The 19,238-nt window shown below is 39.7% G+C and overlaps 1 long non-coding RNA gene across 1 annotated transcript; it reads right to left on the bottom strand.

Moving 5' to 3' along the window:
- Positions 1 to 5,760: 5,760 nt before the first annotated feature.
- On the bottom strand, positions 5,761 to 9,752 carry LOC149220692 (uncharacterized). Its single transcript, XR_016248764.1, has 8 exons — positions 9,671 to 9,752; positions 9,430 to 9,577; positions 9,240 to 9,309; positions 8,662 to 8,738; positions 8,215 to 8,556; positions 7,997 to 8,078; positions 6,059 to 6,123; positions 5,761 to 5,922 (listed from the first exon to the last, which is right to left on the bottom strand). It is a non-coding gene; the product is annotated as an uncharacterized LOC149220692 (long non-coding RNA).
- Between the last annotated feature and the right edge of the window lie 9,486 nt (positions 9,753 to 19,238).

The raw sequence follows: 19,238 nt of genomic DNA, 5'->3' as shown, positions 1-19,238 counted from the left end.
TAGTTTTAAATTTTTGCTTAGTTTAGATTTTTAGTTTTCATTTTTATGAAAAATAAAAAAAATAAAAAAGATTTTTGGGTTAGTTTTTTTTTAGATTTTAGTTTTAAATAGATTTTGATTTTTAAATTTTTAGATTTCCCTTTTTTATTAAAAAACAAAAAACAAAAAAATAAAAAATAAAAAAATTTAAAAAAATTAAAAAAAAAAAATATTAAAATTTTCGTGGAAAAATTAGTTTTGCTAGTTTCAGTGGTTTTTTTTCATGCTATATCTTTCATACTGAAATCTAAATTTTCAAGTCGAGATGCGAAATCGATATCTGGTTAATGGTTTATGATTCGTGGTGGTTTAAAGCATTCATCTTTCATTTTTTAGTTGCTGGATATCGTTTTGGTCATTCTAAGAGCATTGTGATTTAGCTGATGACAAATGATTGCTGTTCACGATTTACATTTTCCATATCATCTAACAAGTAATCATCTTAACTATAATCTCTTAAGGCACTGGTCTTTTCATTTCTAAATCCATTTTAGTGCTTCTCTTGATCGTGTCTCGTGTCTCCCACCCAATTGTTTGGCAGTTGGTATTCTTTATCTCGCAGGGTCTACCCCCCTTAGCCGCGGGAGACAGGCTTAAACGGAGAGATCGGGGATCAGAGTGACAACCCCCGGTCTGAGCGTTGTCGTGTCAATTTGCGCGACAACATTTTTTGGCGCCGTTGCCGGGGACAGAGTTTTTCTGTTCTTGGAGTTTCATTGACATTCATCTTCTCATCTTATCATCTCTCATTTGAGCTGGCAGATTCAATATTTTGGCATCTTTTCATCACATATCAGCAGCATCTCTTCGGTATGTTTCTTGTTTGGGTGGCGACTCCATTTTTTATTTTTTCCCAGACAAGAAGCCTCCCGCATATCTGTTTGTTGGTTACTTCTTGGATCTTAGAATCAGTTTTATTGTTCAAGTGGCGACTCCACTTCTTTCATCTTTTGATTTTCTTGAGCAAAGAGCTAGTTCTATCATCCATCTGATCCCTTATTGTTCATCATGGATTATTCATTTAAACCATGTCATTTTACTGATAATCTCCATGATCTTCCGAAAGAGGCCATTGGTAAATTACTTAAGTTCTCGGGTGATGATTCGGTCACTGTTAAAAGGCATTTAAACATGTTTACTTGTGTAATGATCTTATACTGTAGATTTCCTCAATATAATAATGAAGATTTCAAGATGCGTCTATTTGTCCGTTCTTTAGAGGGTGATGCCTTGAATTGGTTTAATAACTTTCCTAATGATTTTTTCACTTCTTTACAAGACATTCTCAATGCTTTTAAAGATAGATATGATAGTCCACACAGCTTGCCTTCTACCTATAAAATTGTGCAAAAAGAAGAAAGTAATCATATTAAAGGTCAAGCTGTTGAAGAAAGAGTTCAAGATCAGAATATGTCAGATCAAGTTCAGGATAGTGAAAAATCAGTGATAAGTGACAATGAAAAGGAGGAGCAAAAGCAAATAATACAAGATTTAAAGATGCTGGTAAAAAATCTGGAAAGCAACCAAATTAATCTTATCAATGATGTTAAAACTTTACGCACCCATCTAGAAAAACGTAATAAGGAGATTGAGGACACGCAAAATCAGCATGCTAAGGAAATTGAGGCCATGAAAACTAAACATGAAACGGAAATTGGAAACATGCAAGCGAATCATGAAGAAGAAATAAATTCCATGCAGCATTGCTTGATGAACATAAAGGAAGAAAATGTTAAAGTAATAAAAGACATGGAAGAACATCATGCCAGACAAATTAGTGCTATAAAGGTTGAACACTCTAGACAGATGGATGCCATTAGAATACAGGTTCAAAAATTTCAGCAATTGGAAAATGAAAGAAAACAGATAACATCAATAGATCAGGAGCCTTCTCATTTGTTGCAACAAGATCCATCTTATTATGAGGAGGTTATTAGTTCAGTTGAAAGATGGTTGATTGAGGATGGACTTAAGAATGATAAAGATCAGATGCGGGCTAAAGAGAGACATATCACGCGTACTTCATCTAATAGTTTCGAGACAGAAAGTTCCAGCTCATCAGTAATTCATCCTGCCAGAAAGAAAAAGCGCAAGAGGAAGAAAATGAGAAGAAGATTTGACGCATCAGACGGCCGCGAGCAACTTGATTTTCGGATAAGAAGGAGTCCTACCATATGCAAAATGGGACATGGCACATCCGACAAGCAGCCGACAGATTTGCCTGAAAGCAGGCAAATGCTCAGTATGCACTATATTGAAAACATCTGATGCTGTAGGGCATCCTTTGTATCGTATTTCTAACCCTACTCCTTGTTTTTTCCGCATTTTCGTTTCTGTTTTAGATAGTCAATAAATGAAGAGCTTTTATCTTTATTGTGCTTAACGTATATGCTGATTTTTGGATGGACGCTACTTATTTTTGTGTTGTATGGATGCAGATTCTGGATTCTCACATTCCTGCAAGCATCAACGTGTCCCCAAGTAGAGCCAGATGTTGACCCCTACTGGTCAACTACCCATGCAGTGCACCACGTTTTTCTTGACAGAGAGAAGCAGCACCTGATCAGCATGACCGTGCCATCCTGCCATCATCAGCAACTTGATCATTTTTTTTGTAAACCCAGCTGCATGTATAAGTTGTAAATAGTCTAAGCAGATCAGAGTCATGTATCTAAAAGTTGCCTAGGTGGACCTAACTTTCTAATGATGATCTGCATCCCGGGAGGTTTTTCGTCTCACCGATCTACGATCGGCAGAGTTTTCCTTCAAACCTGACCCCAAAGCCGGGATGGATTTCGTCATCAGAACTTTAGGAGAATCTTATATGTTAATCTGCTAGATTATCGTTGTGTCGCAGAGCTGGGTGTTTTGTGAGGGTCTGTATTAAATGGGTTTGTCCCTTAAGATGTAATTTTGTAAAAGTCGTGATGTAATGTGTCCCGAGGGTCGAGAAATGTTTTAAATCCCCTCATGAGTCCTAAGTCCTAGGTCCTAGGTGATGTTTCCGAAAGGGCTTAGTTCAGTGATCCATTTTAAAATGAATTAAAAAATTAAAAAATGAATAAAAATAATAAAATAATAAAAAAATTAAAAAATGAAGCAAAAACTCTAACTAATAAAATAATAATATTTTAAGTTAATAAATCGACGGATGAGATCAAGAGATGTCTTGATCCTCATCAACGGTCGAGATCATTTCTACATGGATCACTCGAACTAGCCGTTAGGATCATTTCCTTTATATAGGGTCTTAGGGAGTCATTTGAGATCATTCGATTTGTGAGTCTGGTGCTGAAGAAGCTCTCTTGTAATTCATTCTTGTGCAATAAAGAAGACTTTGGGGTTAAAAATCTTGCTGGTGTTACTCTTCTGAAAATGCTGTAAGATTGTTCTATGTGTTCTGCATAATTTTATTTTCAGTCATTAATGGTAGCTTAACGAAGATTGATCTAGGCACAGGTATCTTGCCTGATCTTTGGGGTTTGAATGATAGTTTAGATTCTGAAATACATTGGCAGGTATCTCCATTTGATCAGGGTTTCACTATTGTTTTCTCCTTCTACGTTGATGGTTGATTTTAAGTTGTGCAGGAAATCCTTTTTCAGATTACTGGGCGTTAGGGGAAGTTCTCGGCTGAACCAGCCAACTCCCGGGTTGTGTTTTCTGAAAGAGCCCAGCCAGTTCTTGATCCCGGGCTTATTATTCGAAATATATTTTTATGAATGCATGCAGGGTTTTCTGAAGTGTTTTACATTAAATTTTGATAATATTTCTGAGCTTATCGCCAGAATCCGAATCTGTACATTAATCAGTTGATCTAGGGTTTTCAAAATTCTGTTTTTCACAAATTTTTTTATTTAGGGTTTAAAATTTTTGTTTTATACAGATTTTTTTTTTTAGGGTTTTGTTTTACAGGGTTTCAGAAGGGGATCAGAGCTGCCCGGATCATAGCGCTCCTCCATGCAAAGTGACAGCAAGCAATATTTGCATTCTAATCCAGCGTGGAGATAAATCAAGATCGTCCCATCAGTGAGCAGCAAAGCTGGATTTAAAATCGAAATTGATAAATGCGGATTGATCAAGCGTGCCTCCGTCTGGTGCCGGAAATTGCAAACTGCATATCAAAGTATTGAAGCCGTAAGAAGATAGATCACATTCGTATGGAGTTACGGTTTCCAGCGGATGAACACGTTCAAATAAACGCAGTGATCTCGCTCAGCACATTATCATAAGATTGTTTCCTCCGCCGGTTCGTCCACGCACAAATAAAAAGGGAAAACGCATCAAATGCCAGACTTCTGGCGTAAATCATTCCGTTCCAAGCCTCCATCACGCAGGTCGTCCTCGGGCGGTAACAGCACTTTCGATTTCCACAAAAAAAAAAAAACGAATACAACTGCGGTCGATCTGCATATGCCCATCCGATTCACATTTTCTCATCATCGACTGAGGCACGAAATGCGTATGACAGGGTTTTTAAACAGTCGATTTTCTTTCAACAAGCATGTCAGGTGAAGCCGAGTTTGACGTCGAAGAAATCCGTAGCAGTCACGCAGGTATTTTTCCATCCAACATCAATGTCCAGGTAAAAACGCCAGGTAAATAACTGTAAAATGAGTTCTTTTTTTTGCTGAGAGAAATCCCGCCGGTCTGCTTGCATCTTCAGGGTTTCATTTTTGAGTTATATGTGTAGATTCATAGCGTAGGTTTGATAAAATTTAAAAAAATCGATTTTTCCTTTATTTTGTTTAGGTGTAATTACGTAGTCGATTTTTTTTTAGTTACGTTTTCTATTTTTTAGTTTAAGTTTCATTTGGTTAAATCGTATATATGCATTAGGGTTTAGTTTTTTTTTTTTTTAATTTTATTTAAAAAAAAAAATATATTATTAAAAAGTTTTAGATTTTGTTTATTAGCTTTTAGATTTAGGTTAGCATAGATTGTGTTTAGATTTTAATTTATTCTTTAAGTTAGGTTGTATTTTATTTAGATTTTAATATAGTTTTAAATTTTTGCTTAGTTTAGATTTTTAGTTTTCATTTTTATGAAAAATAAAAAAAATAAAAAAGATTTTTGGGTTAGTTTTTTTTTAGATTTTAGTTTTAAATAGATTTTGATTTTTAAATTTTTAGATTTCCCTTTTTTATTAAAAAAAAAAAAAACAAAAAAATAAAAAATAAAAAAATTTAAAAAAATTTAAAAAAAAAAATATTAAAATTTTCGTGGAAAAATTAGTTTTGCTAGTTTCAGTGGTTTTTTTTCATGCTATATCTTTCATACTGAAATCTAAATTTTCAAGTCGAGATGCGAAATCGATATCTGGTTAATGGTTTATGATTCGTGGTGGTTTAAAGCATTCATCTTTCATTTTTTAGTTGCTGGATATCGTTTTGGTCATTCTAAGAGCATTGTGATTTAGCTGATGACAAATGATTGCTGTTCACGATTTACATTTTCCATATCATCTAACAAGTAATCATCTTAACTATAATCTCTTAAGGCACTGGTCTTTTCATTTCTAAATCCATTTTAGTGCTTCTCTTGATCGTGTCTCGTGTCTCCCACCCAATTGTTTGGCAGTTGGTATTCTTTATCTCGCAGGGTCTACCCCCCTTAGCCGCGGGAGACAGGCTTAAACGGAGAGATCGGGGATCAGAGTGACAACCCCCGGTCTGAGCGTTGTCGTGTCAATTTGCGCGACAACACTACCCTAAAGCCATGACAAAAGGATAAATAGATTAGCAAAAAAAAATTCATTCGATTAAAGGACAATATTTTTATGTAGGAAAAGAATATGGTTCACCAATCGTCCAAGCTGTGTTGGTAGAATGTCTAGGATATCTTCACCTTGACCTTCATAGACTATACAATTGTGGTCGCTCACTACACAAAGCATATCGATATAGTTGAGTGTGAGACCACATACAAAACATATAATAAAATGAAAAGCAAGCAAATGGATTCACAAATGAGGGAAATAATTGAGTGAAATGCATTGTATATAGTTAAGGTGATTCACCTTCATTTATGAATGATTACCTCTATCTTATCTCTTTGATTTTCCCTGCTTGTTGCCATCCTTTCCTATTGCACATCCAATAAACAAAACCAAGTCCAAACTACAAGAAATGAGAATAAAACGTAAAACAAAGCTAAACAAAACCAAGACCAAACTACAAGAAATGAGAAAAAAATGTAAAACAAAGCAAAACAAGTACAACAAAAAGCATGGCTATGCTCAAACTCAACAAAAACAAAACATGAATACAACAAATAAAAATTGCAAACTTCCCCTTTGCACATTATCTCCACTGTCGGTTTTTAGAACACTGGTTTTGGTACGCCATGAGGATTGGAGGAAAGTTAGAGTAGCATTGCATGCCTTATAACACTAAGGCAACAAGTACATGGTTGGAAGAAGGGAACCACAGGTCTGAGATAACCCTAGATTTGGGTTCGCAGAGATCTGTAGCAAGGACTAAGATATTAGTCAAGAAAATGCCCAGAACTGTGGTTACTTGGAGACTAAGTGGCAGTGTCCTCAAGGAGATAGAATGCTAAGGTTGGAGGGTTGTCCATGAGGGTTTGGCCAACAATTTTGATATGCCCTAGTTGGGGCGTCTTCCTATGCAGGGAGGCATCCGATGGTTTGTCCAAATCTCAGCGAAAGAATAGCCAATATTTGTGATGAATAAGGAGGGTCGACACCCTAGAAAGGGAGGCAAATGACTCTTTGTTGTGGAAAGAAGTTTGAGATGGAAGGAAAGCGAGAAGGTTGATGTAGTAAAGGAAAAGAGAAGGTTTGTTCAAAGGTTTGAATAAAAGTTGCAATTATCCCTAAGAAATGGGATAGGATATAGAACGCATCTTATCAATGTTGGTGGGTTGTTTGGAATAGCCCTAGATCTAGATAATTTAAGGAGACAAATTGAGGAAGAAAGGGCAGTCTTGGAAACCCTACATTAGTCATGGTGTTGACGATGTATGGGTAATTTTGGAAGCCCTGAGGGTTGAGATTTGAAGGGTGAAAGGGCAACCAAGAGGGCTACATCTGGTGTGCCCTAAGAATAGCATTTTTGGATCATTCAAGACGTTGACAAGTGGGTAGTCTAGAAGACCTCAAGTACAATGTTCATGAAAGGAATCAATGGGCTGTTAGGATGCAGGGTAATGGAGCCCTAATTCAGCTTATGAAAGAAGCCATATGGTTGACAAGAGGGAAGATCCAAAAGACCCAAGGAAAAAGCTTCTCAATGGATTTGAAGGCTGCTAGTGGGAAAATCAGTGAGCCAAAGTTCAATGACACAAAAGGAGTTTTGATCATTGATAGTGGCAGCTGAAGATGCAAGTGAAGTGATGAGCGAATTTGGAGGCAAGAGGACTTGCCATATGTGTTCAGGGTAGGTGGACTAAAAGGGTTATAGTGCATGTTATCAACAAGTAGGTCAAGTATTACTTTGTTTAGGGTAGATTGGTGGTCATAGCAGTTGACACCAAGCCCTAGTAATGTCCTCGTATCAAGGTTGTATGTAAGGGCCATGATTGCTAGTACGTGATCCCCAAGACTGTTGTATTATAGTTTTTAATATAAAAAGTAGAGGGTTTAAAAAGCTCAAAATTGTCATGTGCACTAGTTGATTCACTAATGTATGTTATTTCGTTGTGCAAAGTAGAAGTGTTGTCACCTTTGAGTGTGTTATCAACCATTCACATACCTACCCTCCCTTGGATAATATTATAGTAGCAGCAATCATGAAAAATAAGCACTAAAGATGTGATCCTCAAGTATACCTTTTCTATTTCTTTCATATCAAAGTTTTAGGAAATATTCTTGAATCTCACACACATGAACAAGATCATACTACCTCGAAACCATTACAAAAGGATAACTTGTGCAAAAATCAATTTCAGTGTATTAAAGGACAATAGTATTTTGTATGAGAAAAGTATGGCTCACCCATCCTTTGAGCCAAGTTTGTAGAATTTCTATTGTATCTTCACCACTTGACCTTTGTAGATTATACAATTGTAGTCATTCACTACATAAAGAAAATCAATATAGTTGATTATGAAACCATAGATAACACAATAAATTGAATAACAAACAAGTGGAGCCACAAATCAGCAAAAGATACTTTTCTGCGAAATGCACTGCATATAGGTATGTTAACTCACCTTCATTTATGAACAATAACCTCCATTATGTTAACTCACCTTCATTTATGAACAATAACCTCCATTTTCTCTGTCAGCTTCCTTCATTTCCTTTTCCACACACAACCAATGAAACCAAGACCAAACTACAAAAAACGTGAAAACAAAGGAAAACGAGTACAACACAACTAACAAATGAAACCAAGATCAAACTACAAAAAATAAGACAAAAACTAAACGTAGCAAAATGATTACAACTCAAAGCATGGCCACGCTCAAACTTAAAATATCAAAAAAAAAAAAAGAACAAAGAAAAATTGCAAATATCCCCTTTACACATTCTCTCCAACAATGTGCTCTCCTCTGTTGAAAGCAAAAAAAGTGGGTTGAATAAGGTTAAAATATAGACAAAATTAGTAATGGTAAGCATATTTCAAAACCAATAATTATTCATAATAGGAAACACACCTCCCCCACAGTTTCTTTTATAATGATTAACACTTTCTTTTGTATTCCACTTGCTCGTGCTCATCAAAACAAGACATCTACAACAAACACAAAATAAGATATTAGAATGGTTATATAAGTTAAACTAAAGAGTTGAACACAATAATTAATCGTAATAAGAAACACACATTTCTTTAAGATTATTATATAAAAGGGGAGAGTCCATTTTGTATTTCATGTATTCATGCTCAATGGAACAAGCCATTTGCATTAGATATACAATAAAATATTAGATTTCTAATAGAGTTTAAACTAGAGAATTTGAAGTTATGCACTTGTCATGCAACTTACTTCGAATCCAGTTATATTCTATATTATATCTCAAAAAAATATAAATTTTGTAAACTAGATGTACTTCTACTACGAGTAATACAAACAATGTTTTCATAAGATGTAAATTTTTCGGAAAAGGAATCTAAGCATATCTAAACATATTGAACACCCAAAATCCTAGGGTCCAGAAGTCAATAGTGTTGTATGTTAGCACAATGGTTGATTGGTTGAAGGGTTAGTATGCTTGCCTACTTGACCTTACCCACCTCCTCTGCAAGGCACGTTTTGTGGGGGTGTGCATGCGATGTGGAGCGAGAAAACATACACTGCACCATCCTATACACCGCAACTATAATCAATCACTACACAAAGTAATAGTATATATGAGATCACAAATAAACCATAAGTGAAAATGAATAACAAATATACAGAGCGATAAATCAATCACACACATACCTATTCGCCCTTGGCTAATGTTATAGCAACAACCAACATGAACAATAAGCTTTAAAATTGTGAACCTCAATATAACATTTCCCTTTATTTTATATCAAAGTTCTTGGAAAATCTCAAACCTCACAACCGTCAGCAAGATCATACTACCCTAAAGCCATGACAAAAGGATAAATAGATTAGCAAAAAAAAATTCAGTCGATTAAAGGACAAAATTTTTATGTAGGAAAAGAATATGGCTCACCAATCGTCCAAGTTGTGTTGGTAGAATGTCTAGGATATCTTCAACTTGACCTTCATAGACTATACAAATGTGGTCGCTCACTACACAAAGCAGATCGATATAGTTGAGTGTGAGACCACATACAAAACATATAATAAATTGAAAAGCAAGCAAATGGATTCACAAATGAGGGAAATAATTGAGTGAAATGCATTGTATATAGTTAAGGTGATTCACCTTTATTTATGAATGATTACCTCAATCTTATCTCTTTGATTTTCCTTGCTTGTTGCCTTCCTTTCTTGTTGCCTTCCTTTCCTTTTGCACATCCAATAAACAAAACCAAGTCCAAACTACGAGGAATGAGAAAACAATGTAAAACAAAGCTAAACAAAACCAAGACCAAACTACAAGAAATGAGAAAAAAATGTAAAACAAAGTTAAACAAGTACAACAAAAAGCATGGCTATGCTCAAACTCAACAAAAACAAAACATGAATACAACAAATAAAAATTGCAAACTTCCCCTTTGTACATTATCTCCACTGCCGGTTTTTAAAACACTGGTTTTGGTACGCCATGACGATTGGAGGAAAGCTAGAGTAACATTGCATGCCTTAGAAGACTAATGCAACAAGTACATGGTTGGAAGAAGGGAACCGCAAGTCTGAGGTAACCCTAGATTTGGGTTCGCAGAGATCCGTAGGAAGGACTAGGATATTAGTCAAGAAAATGCCCAGAACCGTGGTTACTTGAAGGCTAAGTGGCAGTGTCCTCAAGGAGATAGATTGCTAAGGTTGGAGGGTTGTCCATGCAGGTTTGGCCAACAATTTTGATATGCCATAGTTAGGGCGTATTCCTATGCTGGGAGCCATCCGATGGTCTGTCCAAATCTCAGCGAAAGAATAGCCTATATTTGTGATGAATAAGGAGGGTCGACACCCTAGAAAGGGAGGCAAATGACTCTTTGTTGTGGATAGAAGTTTGAGATGGAAAGAAAGCTAGAAGGTTGATGTAGTAAAGGAAAAGAGAAGGTCTGCTCAAAGGTTTGGATAAAAGTTGCAATTAGCCCTAAGAAATGGGATAGGATATAGAACGCATCTTATCACTGTTGGTGGGTTGTTTGGAATAGCCCTAGATCTAGATAATTTAAGGAGACAAATTGCATAAGAATGGGCATTCTTGGAAACCCTACATTAGTCATGGTGTTGACTATGTATGGGTAATGTATGGGTAACTTTGGAAGCCCTAAGGGTTGAGATTTGAAGGATGAAAAGGCAACCAAGAGGGCTACATCTGGTGTGCCCTAAGAGTAGCATTTTGGAGCATTCAAGACATTGACAAGTGGGTAATCTAGAAGACCTTAAGTACAATGTTCATGAAAGGAATCAAAGAGCTGTTAGGAGGCAAAGTAATGGAGCCCTAGTTCAACTTATGAAAGAAGCCATATGGTTGACAAGAGGGAAGATCCAGAAGACCCAAGGAACAAACTTCTTAATGGACTAGAAGGCTGCTAGTGGGAAAATCAGTGAGCCAAAGTTCAATGACACAAAAGCAGTTGTGATCATTGATAGTGGTAGTTAAAGATGCAAGTGAAGTGATGAGCGAATTTGGACAACCTCCAATGACTAGGCAAGGGGGCAAAAGGGCCAAATGGAATGAGGTTGATTAGCCTGCAAGGTGGGACAGGTGGGACACTTTTGGTTGGTCCAAAGGGGCTAGGCTCTAACTAACCACAGGCAACATTCAGATAGTAGAAAAGAGGGGAAATCGAACTAGGAAATGTAGGAATGAAAAAGGGAAGAGAAGTAGAGAAATCAAGACAGAGCAAGGCAGAGGGCAGTGGAGAGGGATAAGGTGTTGGAAAGATTGTGTTTGCAGCAAAGGGATAAACGCACAAGTCACCAGATTGTGTGCCTTGCACCATGAGGAACTCCAGCTCGTAGCTCTCGGTGAAAGTCCAACTGATTAAGGTTCGTCACGCTTTCCCTTCGTAACTGTGCTCAGTTTGAAACCTCTGGACTTGCTTGCATAACTTATATAGTAAATTTTGAGTACCTTGTCGTCATTAAGTAGGGCTATTGTGCCAGTAAAATGGGTTGAAATTAGATCTCTGAAGTGGTCATTGGGACTGTTTGAAGTCCCTTAGTGGCTAGTGGGTGGAGGTAGCAAACCTTTGGCTACCCTGGACTAGCCTCCTTGATGGTGTACTCAAACAGCAGTAGACTCTGGACTACTTACTGTTGATTTGTGGTAGCATCGGATGTGCTCTAGCCACGAAATTTCATGGAGAGGTTGGGGCACATGAGATCTCCAATACCTAGAAAGGGTTTGGGCAAATTCTAAACAGTTCAGGAGATATTAAAATAATTAATATTTTTAATGGAGTCCCTAAGTCTAAACATAGGGAAATTAAAATATTAATGTGGATTAATATAAAACTGTGTTAGAATGGTCCAAAAGACATGGATCAAGCCAGATCTAATTTTAGTCGTTGATTAGGGACTTAATCTCAGCCGTTGATATGTCAACGAGAAAAGTATAAGAGGAGGCTTGAGGGTCACTTGGAGGGCACACCAAATGGTCAGTCATTCTATTCCCTAGAACGGGGTTTGCTAAGAGAGATAGAATCAGTGATCGGATTTGCAGCTGAGGGGTAGTGAGTACAGAGAGACAGAGAGGCAGAGATAGTGCCGGGAGATCAGCGCAGGAGCCATAGAGAGTGACGCAGTAGCAGCCAGGGCTCATGCACAGTCACGCAGAGGCAACCAAGAGCTGCGCAGTGCTTCAGAGAGGCCAGCGTAGCTGACGCAGAGGGCCAGAAGGCTAATGCAGGGCCTCCTGAGGCTGACGCAGGCCTATTCAGGGTGATGCAGGGCCAGCGCTGGGCAGAGAGAGGCTAACGCAGTCCAGACTCCAGAGAGGCAAAGAGGCCAGCGTAGCTGAAGCAGAGGGCCAAAAGGTTGACGCAGGCCTATTCAGGGTGACGCAGGGCCAGCGCTGGGCAGAGAGAGGCTGACGCAGTCTAGAGAGGCAGACGCTAGGGTTTCTAGGGCAGATTGGAGCTGAGGAGCTGCCGAAAGTTTTATCTGGGGTTTCTGCCAAGCCATCTGTCTCAGACTAAGAGGTACTACTGCCAAGGGCATTCTCTGTTGGGTAAGCCAGAGTTGGCACCCAGATTGTATTCTGAAACTGCTTAATATGAAAACCATCAGATAGCTACACCGGTTTTCCCACATTAGGTTTTTTCGGGGACATTGGTCCAAAAATAACAGTGTCATTGTGTGTGCTTGTTTCTGTTTCCTTCAATTGATGATCTGTAATATGTTGAGCATGCACTAGTGTTTATTTTCAATATTTACATTGTAAAGAACTTGTTAAGTAATGGAACAAGTAGGTAGGAATAAATAAGTAAAGCGCATGGAGGGTTTCTAACTGGTAGACTTAGAAACTTCAACACTTACACTGGATGGAGCTACTGAAGCAGCAAACTTAGGGTGGAGGAAAACCTCTGGAGTCCTTGAACTGAGTGAGGGTGGAGGCTCTCACCTCTGGAGTCCTTCACTGGCTTGTGGGTGGAGGTGGCTTACCTCCAGAGTCCTTGGACTAGCCTGTAATTAAGTACCTTTATGCCAGAAGGGTGCAGGTAGAATAGACCTCTGGAATCCCTGATATATCTGGCAGTTTGGTCATTGGGACAATCTCTCAAAGCTTGAGGGTGAATGTTGCATGAAGAATCTGAATGCAACCTGTCTGTGGTTGGGAGGTGAGTTATTATCCCTGTCCCTGTACCCATTCTATTGAAAATCACTTATTGAACTCTACAGGTATGTTGAGTACCTTATTAACCGTGATACCCAAGGAACCACATAACTGGACTGTTTAGTATACATCATGGGACTGTTTTTTTTAATGCATCTTTCTAACTACCATGAATGAATTCTAATTTAGAGTGTAAGATTATGTGTATTCTCGTCACTAGGTGTAATTTCTAGTCTGCAGATAGAATGTTAATTTTAGGTATGTTCTATGCTTAGAGCAATTTATTTCAATTTTCACAGTTAGCTCCATATCTTTTCCAGATTAGGAATCACATCAGCATTAAAGTAAATTTTAGATAGAACATAAACATAAATCGCAGAAGACAAGCCAAGACAAGAGGACACAAGATGTGGCGCTAGCCAGGGACAAACCCCAATGTGGGGAAACCCTTGATCAATTCTTCTTATATGTTCTTCAATAGTTCAGCAGAGAGAGAGAGAGATAGTATGTTTACAACAGAAGTCAACACTTTGACTTATCTAGATAAGAGCATAGGTCATCTCTAAGAAGATGATACATGAGATCAGTTGAAGACATGTTGCTTCAACTGATTCTCCAAGGTGACTCCTTCACCTATCGTTGTGTTGCATTTCATCACCATGCTGCACCCATCATCACTATGCTACATCTCATCACACTTCATTAATCATGATTGTACCCATCACTGTACTGCATTATGTGCCATTGTTGCACCATGTTGCCATACTGACCTATGTGTTGGTTGCACATTACTTGCTTGTTGTCCCTAGCATGCTTGTTGTCCCTTTGCATGCTGCTCTCCTTCGAAAACAAATGCTTTGGCTATTTCAGTAGTTTCCGACAATTCCGGCTTTTCCGGCAATTCCGGCTATTCCCAGTAGTTCCGACAGTTCCGGTTTTTCCCGCAGTTCTGGCAGCTCCCGCCAGTTCCGGCAATTCCGGCTGTTCCCGGCAATTCCGGAAATTCTGGCTATTCCTGACAGTTTCGGCAGTTCCCAGCAGTTCCAGCAGTTACGGCAATTCCGGTTGTTCCCGGCAATTCCAGCAGTTCCAGCAATTCCGGCAATTCCCGGCAGTTCCGGCTTTTCCCCTCAATTCCGGCAATTCCAGCTATTCCCTGCAGTTCCGACAGTTCCGGCTTCTCCCCGCAATTCCAGTAGTTCCGGCAATTCCGGCTATTCCCGGCATTTCCGGCAATTCCGGCTATTCCCAGCAATTCTAGCTTTTCCGACTTTTCCGACAGTTCCGGCTTTTCCGGCTTTCTTCCCTCTAGATCAACGCAACATTATTCCTTAGGATCTCTCCTCCTACTAAAACCCAAAGACAAGTAGAGAGAGGAAGAGATCCCAAGTGTGTTGAAAATGACTTGAATACCATCTCCATTTATACTAAAACATTGAGCACAAGTGGGGTTTATTTGGTTGTTGGCCGACCTTGACGAATTATCCCATAACACAAATAAATTCATATCTCCATGAATACTTATCGGAATCGGATGATCTTTAGATCAATCCTACACCTCTCGATGAGAGGGATCCAAGAAAAATATTAGCTTCCATTAATAAGATGACCCACATGGAGTTTGGCCCTACTTGCCAATTTTAACACTCCCTCTCAACTAGGGAGAACTCCATCCGCTGATCCATATGTCCAACTATACTATCTCTGCCATCAGTGCCCTGCACTGCTCTGCTCTGTTGAGCTCTACTTTGCTCTGCTCTGCTTTGCTATGCTCTGCTCTGCTGAACCATGAAGAAGAAGAATTGATCGAGACTGTCTCATACCATTCCCTACTGACCCGAAGTCAATTTCATCTAAAGAGTGTGTCACATCACTCTTACTGACTCGAAGTCAGTTTTATTGATCCCAGATTGATATCACAAGAGAGTGTCTCAAACCACTCATACTGATCCCAAATCAGTTTCATTGATCCCAGATCAATGGAGGTCGTCCTAGCATAGGGAGTACGGTAGATACAACGATGCATCCATCGATAGTACTATGGTCCCTAACCTCATTTCCCTGCTCATTGATCAGATGAAAGATACTTCCCATGAGTCCCAGACTGCATGGGTAGGATGCCTCGACAGGAGAACTAATCATCCTGTCCACAGGAGAACGAATCATCCTATCCAATGAATGCCACGGAGAACTAATCATCCTGGTCCACAGGAGAACTAATCATCCAGTTCCACAGTCGCCACGGAGAACGAATCATCCTGGCCCACAGGAGAACTAATCATCCTGTTCCACAGTCGCCACGGAGAACTAATCATCCTGGCCCACAAGAGAACTAATCATCCTGTTCCACAGTCGCCACTGGGTGTCACAGGGGAAGGTTGAACATTTTACCCTGTACATAGTGCACCACCAGGGGATAGTGAGTCGCCCTATGATCACATGTCACTCCAAGAAGTACCCCGCGCCCCCCTAGAGCTCCCAGAGCTCAATACATCATACTCGATCCTCATAAGAGGGTCTCTCAACGACTCCAAGTCGTTCGAGAAAGTCACAAATTTGACCTTTCCCCGGGGCTTCGACAAAATGTCTGTGACCTGTACATCACTCTCAATGCGATGGAGCCTCCTCGCTCATCGACTTACCATATCCCAGATAAGGCAGTGTCTGATGTCTATCTGCTGGAGAAATCATCGAATATGGGATTCCTCAATAATCAAATCGCCCTTGGTTGTCACAAAGAATCACAGTGGTATTCATCATGTGTACAAACAGCTCACTGATGAGCTTCCACAACCATGCAACTTCACACGAGATCATACTCGTAGCTATGTATTCGGTCTCAACGGTGCTTATGGCAAACGACTTCTGCTTCCTACTCATCCATGATATCGAAGCAGAATCCAGAGAGAACCAACACTAAGAAGTGCTCTAGTGATCCTCCACACTGCCTACCCAGTCAGCATTCGAATAATCATGCAGTTTCATATTTCCGACAGTGTATCTCAATCCATGAGAGATTGTGCCCCGAAGATATCTCAGAAGATTCTTGGCACCAATCTAGTGAGGCTCAACCAAATATGTGCTCACCATGCTAACTGCAAAACATATGTCCGGACGGAAGTTCACCAAGCTCATCAACGCGAATGAGTTTATGAAACTTGAGGCATTTCCCAAATCGACACCATTACCATATAACTTTTAAAAGTTAAGATCCTCGAGGTAGTTACAGGCTTGCAGTTTATCATTCCACATCCGGAATCCAACTCCCTCTTACTTCTGCAAATGAGAGGGTATGCACTTGTCAGAAATAGGTCACCCTCATAAGGTGCCAGTATGAGAGGTCTACCATCCACAACCTTCGGGTAATGGTTTGGATCGGTTTCATTCCTAGTGAATCTCAGCTTTATCAGACAGCTATCAATCCTCTCATACTACGCCCGGGGTGTTTTGCTTCAAGCCATAAAGGGCTTTCTTCCACCTGCACACATGAGAATTCCGATCATGAATCTCAAACCTCCTCAGGTTGTTCCAAACCTGTGGACCTGCTACATGAGGGGAATGGTCCCCTTGTGAGATTTTCCTTCGGTACATCTCAGACATGTACTTTCATGCTCCTTTTGAATTCAGGCATCCCTGTCACCATCTGACTCACAAACCTCCGGTGTTATAGATACGATATGTCAATTGACATGATCCCCAATGGGCCATCCTGCAAGTTGATGCAAATTGCCAACCCTGAACCCACGAGTAAAAGCATCTTAGAAAATTCTATTTTCAGACACATACCTTTCCAATGATGAATGCCACCCTGAAACCTTTTGACTTCCATTGCCGAAATGGACACCAGGTTCTTGCAATTAGGTACATAGAAGAGATTCTTGTAAATGAATCGAGTTACCCTCATTCAATTGACGGATAACATTCCCTATACCCTTTCTGGGATAGGTGGCATCGGCTCCAAGTATAATCCCACGATTGTTTCCATCTCTACCAAATTAGAGAGTGCACCCTTCTATCCGATGAAGTGCCTTGAAGCACTACAATCAATAAGCCAGATTCCCAAAGAATCTGAAAGAGAGGGCCAATACAAGATAACGCTTCTTTATCTTATCAAAAACAACATTTGATTCTTCATACCTGGAACTCCTTGCTTTCTTTGAAGAGTCAGCCATTTCCTTGATGACTTGTATTACCTGTCATTCCTTTGATCATTGAAGATGTCCCTGAAATGATTGTTATCTTCATCAAGAGATGTGTCTCTGCCATTCAGACACTCCTTCGCATAATGGCCGAACTTATTAAAACTAAGGCATCTGCCTTTCCTTCCACCCTTAGATCTGGACTTCCCATTGAAGTGATCTTTAGGTAGGCCATTAGAAACTTTTGCTGCGCCATTCTGATAATATTCTCTGCTTCGACTTCACTCTTGGTGAATTTGAAGAGGGATGAGGAATCCACTGATCCTTTTGTCCTTTCCCAACTGTCTTCGATGACTTCTCTCACTCTTGCTTGGGCATTGTCTTCACCTCAGCTTTGATACCATGTTGATTTTAGGTATGCTCTATGCTTAGAGCAATTTATTTCAATTTTCACAGTTAGCTCCATATCTTTTCTAGATTAGCAATCACATCGGCATTAAAGTAAACTGCAGATAGAACATAAATATAAATCGCAGAAGACAAGCCAAGACAAGAGGACACAAGATGTGGCGCTAGCCAGAGACAAACCCCAATGTGGGGAACCCTTGATCAATTCTTCTTATATGTTCTTCAATAGTTCAGCAGAGAGAGAGAGAGAGATAGTACGTTTACAACAAAAGTCAGCACTTTGACTTATCTAGATAAGAGCATAGATCATCTCTAAGAAGATGATACATGAGATCAATTGAAGACATGTTGCTTCAACTGATTCTCCAAGGTGACTCCTTCACCTATCGTTGTGCTGCATTTCGTCATCATGCTGCACCTCACCGCGCTGCACCATGCTGCACCTCACCGTGCTGCACCATGCTGCACCCATCATCACTATGTTATGTTGCATCTCATCACGCTTCATTAATCATGACTGTACCCATCACTGTACTGCATTATGTGCCATTGTTGCACCATGTTGCCATACTGACCTATGTGTTAGCTGCACATTGCTTGCTTGTTGTCCCTAGCATGCCTGTTGTCCCTTTGCATGCTACTCTCCTTCGAAGATAGATGCTCTAGTTGTTTCAGCAGTTCCTGACAGTTCCGACTTTTCCGGCTTTTCCCGGTAGTTCTGGCAATTCCGGTTTTTTCCGCAATTCTGGCAGTTCCCGCCAGTTCCGACGATTCCGGAAATTCCGGCTATTCCCGACAGTTCCGGCAATTCCCAGCAATTCTGGCAGTTCCGGCTGTTCGTGGCAGTTCCGGCAATTCCGGCAGTTCTGGCTTTTCCCCGCAGTTCCGACAATTCCAGCAGTTCCGACAGTTCTAGCTTTTCCCTGCAGTTCCGGCAATTCTGGCTATTCCCGACAATTCCGGCAGTTCCGGCTTTTCCCCGCAGTTCCGGCTTTTCCGGCTTTTTTGGCTTTCTGCCCTCTAGATCAGGGCAACGTTATTCCTTAGGATCTCTCCTCCTACTAAAACCCAAAGACAAGTAGAGAGGGGAAGAGATCCCAAGTGTGTTGAAAATAACTTGAAGGCCATCTCTATTTATACTAAAACATTGAGCACAAGTGGGATTTATTTGGTCGCTGGCCAACCTTGACGAATTGTTCCATAACACAAATAAATTCATATCTCCATGAATACTTAGCGGAATCAGATAATCTTTAGATCAATCCTACACCTCTCGATGA

Source organism: Pinus tabuliformis, chromosome Q, assembly GCF_031772625.1.
Source record: "Pinus tabuliformis cultivar Carrire ecotype Pingquan chromosome Q, CPIR1, whole genome shotgun sequence".
NCBI classification, from domain to species: Eukaryota; Viridiplantae; Streptophyta; class Pinopsida; order Pinales; family Pinaceae; genus Pinus; species Pinus tabuliformis.
This window is presented reverse-complemented; position numbering and strand designations above follow the sequence as displayed.